Source organism: Hydra viridissima, unplaced genomic scaffold, assembly GCF_058129835.1.
Source record: "Hydra viridissima isolate aposymbiotic clone 2 unplaced genomic scaffold, HvirCarnegie_v1 scaffold_11, whole genome shotgun sequence".
Taxonomy (NCBI): Eukaryota; Metazoa; Cnidaria; class Hydrozoa; order Anthoathecata; family Hydridae; genus Hydra; species Hydra viridissima.
Genome location: NW_028324310.1, coordinates 11,198,073 through 11,205,204, shown reverse-complemented (window position 1 = coordinate 11,205,204; position 7,132 = coordinate 11,198,073). Strand labels below are relative to the sequence as shown.

The window sequence follows — 7,132 nt, the reverse complement described above, 5'->3', positions numbered from 1 at the left end:
TTTTCATTTCAGGTAGTTTCGAAAATATTTTAATAATAAGAAATAAAAGTTTCTTTTTAACATAAATATTAACAGATTCCTAAATTGGATTGCACTCAGGTTAAACAATCTGTTAACTTATATCCAAAGAAAATTTATAGCATCAATTGTATGAAACCAATCGATAAACATTTGTTCATTTCCAAAAAAATTAACTTTGCTTCATGTAAAGGATTTCAATTGAGAATTCAATGGATTATGTGTTAAACGGTAAGATCTTCTCGTATTAGGTGGATAAAATGCTAACCTGTAGTATTATGAATCCAAAAGCAGCAGTTTATCTATGTTACAAAAACAGTTTCTTAACTTTACTTATATCTCATGTGTTATTTTTATTCAAACATCCAGTGAGGTAACCTCCAACTCCAACTTCTCCTTACCAGCTTGCTTTAAGTAGGGAAGTTCGGTTAAAAACTACTTAATCTCAGTATTTCAAAAAGCCTGGAATACAATAAAACCAGCTAACTTAGCACTGTTTATTGACAGTTTTCATATGTCTAGACAAGGGCCTACTGTCTAATTCTGTTTCGCTTTTCAATACTTTTACCACAAATACTGTTTTGAAAAAGCTCATCTTAGACTGCTCTGAAACATTTAAAGAAGTTTGATTTATTTAAGGAAGTTTGACAACATTAAAGTATGCTTTTGTTTGAACTGATCCTCATGAATTGGGCATTAGGCTATGTAGTAGAGTTTGGCATACTTTGAAACGTTGCCGAACGTGGTTGGTCTCATTGTTATTGTTTAAAGGTGTATGTTTCTTTCGCCAAGTGCAGAATTTCTTAATCTAGCATTCTGGTGTCTTTGAAAAAAACTTTTCGGTTGACGGCAACCATTTTACGACAACACTCCATGTAGCTACGGTTTCCTACGCAATAGTGGAGGAAAGTTTAAGCGCGCTCGTTGATTTTTAACACTCGGTAAAGATAGTCGCTAAAAATATTTTATAAAAGACTTTACAACGCTTTCATTTGAAGTGTATTCGAATCATGATAAGTAATAGTTTTTAAAAATAATTATAAAAGAGGGATAACCGGAACAAGAAAATATGTTGAGTTTAATATAAAAAACAACATCATATTAAGTGACAAAAACTTTAAGCGCATGTATATTTGAATTTATTTTTGACAGAGTTTTTTCAAAGTAAATTTGGCGAGTCTTTTTTTAATAATCTTTATACCTGTATTGCTTATTAACTCTATATAAATTCTTGAAAATGCCTTAAAAAATCACATGATAATAACATTAGTCAAATATTGAGCTTATTTCTCAATATTGTGGTAAAATGGGAAGACTTAGCGTCAGTGAAGCCATCTGGCAAATTATTGGTTTGAGCAAAGAAGGCACTAAGAGTAAACGAGAAAAAGAAAAAATTTGAGGATTAAATTTAAGGAATACAATTAAAAATTATGGTCTGGTAGGCCTAAAAAGTTCACATTTTGAGAACACTTTTTCTATAGAATGGTTAGACAAGATCCTTCGTTAAGTTGTAGAACTCTAGCTCATGAATTTAAAAAAACATGTTTAAAAGTTAAGATAAGCAGAAAAAATCAGAATACATTGCTCAAGTTTAAAATTGGAACTTATGTAGCTGTTAACCGTTAAAGATCAATTTATCAAAAGAAAATGGTGCAAGGAGCACTTATCTTAGTCAGTTGAAGATTGGGCTAGAGTCATTTTTAGTGACGAGTCTAATTTTGAGGTCTTTTTTAACAGGAAACGGAGAGTGTTCTTTAGGAGATTTAGGTTAGAAAAATACAACCCTAGATTTGTAGTAATATGGCTACAATGCGGCGGAGGATCCGTAGGAAACTGGGTTTGTTTATCTCTTAAAGGAACTGGTCAATGCAAAGTTTACACAGGTCGAGTTAATCAACTCACTTACATTTCGACCTTGAAAGATTGCATTTTGTAATTAGCTGCAAAATTTTATGGACGTGGCGAATACATCTTTCAAGAAGATGGAGCTTCAGCGCGCACCGCGACTTTCGTAAAGAATGACTCACAAAAAAAATGATAATTCTTAGTCAATAAAATTTTGCTCGCTAGAACTTTAATGGAAGGAAGTAATATACTTAGAATAAAAGCGGGTAGAAAAACTTTTTGTTTTTATTTTTTATGAACTATCTTATAAAGGAAAAGGCATTTTGAATTACTTTTTTTTTTTTTTTTTTTCCCATTACTTTATAGAATTTCAACACGAGTTAAAAAGAGATGCAATCAGTAAGTTACTTTAAATTTTATTTACTATCTGACTTCCCAGTTTCGTAAATTGTATAAACTTAATTGCATGGTTAATCAACACGTTTAACTTAAAAAGACAGTGATTGTATAATTAAACATTTCTTTTTTTACCTTAAATGTTTGTAATCAAAAAATTAAATAAATTTGTATAATAAAATTTACATCTTCATGTAGAGCGAATGTTTCTTAATAAATCAAAAAATATTTATATATGAAAATCTTTTTCTGAAATTTTTTATTCGAAAACTTTTCAAAGAGACCATTTTTCTCTTGTTTTTTTTTATTACGAAAATCAACTTGGAAAAAGTGAAAAAAAAAAAAAAACCCTAATTGTATTAGATCTACCAGTGTACTCAGGAAGAGGTGAGTGCTTCTGACCAAGCCTATTTTTTATGGAAAAATTGTGGAAGATGGCAGAAAACTTTTCAATATCTATTTAGTTAAGTAATAAATGTTATCTACAATGCAACTTTTCTCTGTTATAAACTGGAGCTTCTACCAAGACCTTTTTATGCGTTTAATCTATCCTACCCACTAATTATAACTTTTGCATATGTTTGAAATAAACATGAGTACTGCTCTTTCACTAATTTTACGGATTCATCATGTTTTGAGATGATAGCTAATATTTTTTGTTAATTTCTTTTTAATACTTTCAGAAAGTCAATTACTTTATTGACTTCTTCTTCTGCATTCTTACTCCAACCTTTTCATAGGCCCTAAAATACAAGTTACTTGTTAATAAATAAAGATAAATAATAAATATTCAAACAATTTGAATTCAACTAAATTATACGTAAAGTTAGAACTATAAAATAAAAGAAAAAAAATGCGTTTTTTATATTTGAATCATCTGGAATCAGTTTTAAAAACTCAAAATTTTTTTGTTGCATATTTTGCTACTTTTTTTTTTTTTTTTTTTTTTAAATACAATATTACAGTTATTGTAATTTTTCAACGCTAAATTTTTAAGGGCGAGTGTCAAGATTGGTGAGTGCCAATAAAACTTTAAGGCCGAGTGCCAACATTGAGTTTTGGAATGCAAAACTTTTTGAAATGTTTATATATCTTTTGGATAATGCGAGTTTTTAGTAAAAGGAATTCGAGTTTCTTCTTTGGTGATATTTATTTAGGAATTTTGTCAAGTTCCCAGAATACTTTTTTATGTTAATAGATGATTCGTCGACATACTTATTTAGCTGATTTAATATATATCACATACTAGTGAGAGAATTTAAGCTGAGAGTTTTTTATCAACGTATCATTGGCAGGTTTCTGGAATAAACACTTGTGTTAGAGTAGCTCATCACCTTATACGGGTTTGGTAACCATATAATCTGCCCATTATTATTTAGAGTCAAGATAATAGATGATAGCAAAATTTTGGCGCTAGCTGAACTGATTACTAAAATGGTTATAACCAATATAATGGTTATGACAATACCACTATAGTGGTATTGCAGAAATTTTTAGGGTCAACCCACCAACAAAGTCAAGGATATTGATTAACTAAGAATGGTTAGCAAAGCCGATGTATAGGGGTCGTATGATTGAATAAAAAAAACTATGTTGGTTTCAGATGGTAAAACGTTGGAATTCGTTTTATAATGGTAGTAAATGTGAGAGTAAAAATAATCACGGTATAAGAATAAAGATGCCCCTTAATTGCACAAGTCAGATTACATTTAAAGTAGGTTATGCGATGCACTGCGATGGATTGAAAGGGATTTCTTTATTATAAACTTTAACTTTAAAATCAGACCACTACTTCAGAAAAATCCTTTTTAAAACTAAATGGTTTAAAACGAGCACTCTACTAGAAGTGGCCTGAAGTAATCAACAGAAAAGAGATTGTGTTTATTTAAAACAATGCTATTCAACTTTAATTGTCCACCAGACAAAAAGTTTTCCAACTTAGTTGGGAGGTTTTGGCCCACCCACTATATTCTATTTTTTAAAAGTTGGCGTAATTAAGGGGAAAAGGGATTGGGGTTTTCTTTTTTTTTTTTTTTTTTTTTAGCATCAATGCTAGAAAATCAAAAGTAGATAGTTCTGGCATTGATTTGGTATCAACAAATCAAATTGATTTGGTTCAAACAAATCAAAGCCGAGAAAAGAAATAAATGGAAATATCTTTATAAATCATTTAGTTTCTAAACAATGCCTTCTAGCCAAAATATTTTTTAGTTGGCTAAGTTGAGTTATCTGCCACTGCCATTTTTTACTCATCAATAATCTTTTAAATTTCAAACAAAAGTGTTTGAGTTTTATGGTTTCTCTTTTATATTGCCTTTTTTAGAAATTGCATAATTTATTTTATTTTTTTCCGTTTTTATTCAATATGTTTTATATAAACTTACTTTCAATTTTTTGGGGTGATTAAAAACATGTTTTTTCTTTTCACTCTTTCTGAATGTATTCACCTCATAATTGATGAATATTAATTTTCTTCAGAAGAAAAATGCCCCGCATTTACAAAATTCGAGGTAAAGATGATATTATTTTAAAGAAGTGATTTTATTTTAAAAATAAGAACTGCCATATCAACTCTATAATCAATTAAAATGAAAAAAGCCTCACTAATGACACCAGAAGTTTTAAAATTCAAAACATCCAAACTTATATTTGCACTTTTTTTTTTTTTTTCGATGTCGTTAAATATTCGACATCATGCAACCTTGCGCGTTGATTGGACAGGATTTAAAGCTGAATTAGCAAGTTGAATCTCTTAAAACAAACATGTTAGTTAACAGCAACTATGACTTAATACGATAAAGAAAGTACACAGTTTTAAGTTAACATCAAAAATAAATAAAACATTTAATAAAAATGAAACTTCACAAAGTTTACGTAGTAATAGTCATAAAATGCGCTTTTGGAAGAAATAATATCGGTAATAAGTACCATAACACATTACTTAACATTTTGTTTTAAAAAGCATCAACTGGTTACTATTGTGAAAAGAAACATTAATGAAGTGGTTGCTACATACAGTAATCTAAGAGTAGAGTTTATGTGATACACCAAATTAAGCTCAATGTTCAAATATTTAGGTTAAATTAAAAAAACCGCTATGAAAGATATTCTTACGTATGGCTCTTTTTTTAAAAATAATTTATCTTTGCAAGATAAACTACTTTATAAAGATATCTCTTGACTCATTGGTCAGCATCTTAACAATATTAAAGAATGATAAAATTAAATTAAGTGAAAAAATAAAAATAAGGATGTTAGGATGATTATACAACTAAATCGACTTTTAGTCGATTAGTAGAAAACTATTTGTCGATTAACTCGACTAATCGATTTTTTAAAGTTGGCTAGTTTCGACTTTCAACAAGTTGACTTTTAGTCGATTTAGTCGAAGTCGATAACAACACTAGTTATGAAGCTCACCCCCTTGGAGTTTTCTCCTCTGAAATTGTTTTAAGCTGCAAACCTTTGTTAAGTAACGAATAGTGTTTCAGATGTTAAGTTTTTCGAATACTTTCTCAAAAAAAAACAATTTTAATCTGAGAACTGAATAAAATTTTGCGTTTATATTTTTTTAACTTACTGGGTCTAATTAACGATATGAAATAAATGTAAAGAGTATCAGTTATTCATCTTAGGAACAAACTATGCCACTAAAACAAAGTTTATACACCTATTTCTGGACGTGAAGGTTCCTGAAAATTCTTTTCTGTGAGATGCAATCCATAAAAAGTACCCAAATATAAGCTATGGGGTTAAGATTGGGTGACTGTGGGGGCTAATCTATCTTTTCTGAATTGCTTTGTTCGAAGAACTCCTCATCCACCTTCGATGTGTATTTGGGGTTTTGTCTTACAGAAATACATACATCCCAGCTAACACAAAACGTTCAAGTATGTTCAAAGAACGTTGGAAACGTTCTTTGGACATTCTTAGAACGTGCCTGACCGCTTTTTAAACATTTTGTGTTAGCTGGTATCACCGTAAGCGCATTTTATATATCGCTGTAAGCGCATTTTTTTAGCGAGGACTTCCAAGATATTTACATTCTTTTTGATTGGCGATTTTCAGATTTTTTCACGCCATCAATTGGTTTTGTTGCTGGGTGTTTTTGAACTTTCTACCTTCTTTTTTTAAACATGCTATACTTTTCGATCTTTGATACCTTTAAAACATATTTTTGACACCTTCAACTAGGCGCATATTGGAATGTTCTTGCAATTGTCTTTATGCTACATGATATCAAAAGTTAGATGCAAACTTAAGATTTATTCAAGAGAGAATCAACAACCGAATATTACAAAAATATATATATATATTTGAATAAGTTGTTTAAACGCTTCTCTAATTGAATATTATTAAAATTTTAAAATTTACTTTTCTTATGACCACCAATTAATGAACACAAATTTTTTACATTATAAAACATGTTTCTGTTCAAAAGTAATTTGTTTTTTGTAGATTACGATACTTCACTGTGTTAGGTTTTAAATGAATAAATAATCCTTGTTAGCTATATTATGTCGTTTACTGAAGTATTACTAAATATCTATTTTTAAAATTGCAGTCTGTCGGTCATTTTTATTAATCTGCACATTTCAGTTGACGTACAAATTAACAAGTTCTTCTCAATATAACTAAGAGAATTTTCCAGATCATTTAACTTAAGTTATGTTTATGTTTAAATTCACAGCTGGTGATAGACATTTGCTCGAGAGCAACCTATCATTCAATCAAAATTTGTTTGAAATCGAAATTATGTTTGTTCTAAATGAAAAGTTTCTCACGTTTTGTGTAAATTTCTGAATGCAAACAAAATAAACCTAGATGATTTACTGCCGTGATACGTAATTTCTCAGAGCTTCTTGGTTTGTAT

General features: G+C 29.4%; 1 protein-coding gene across 2 annotated transcripts in view; it reads left to right on the top strand.

The window, feature by feature from the left end:
- The window catches only part of LOC149882154 (uncharacterized), a 145,684-nt gene that overhangs the window by 78,333 nt on the left and 60,219 nt on the right, over nt 1-7,132 (top strand). The window lies entirely within an intron of this gene.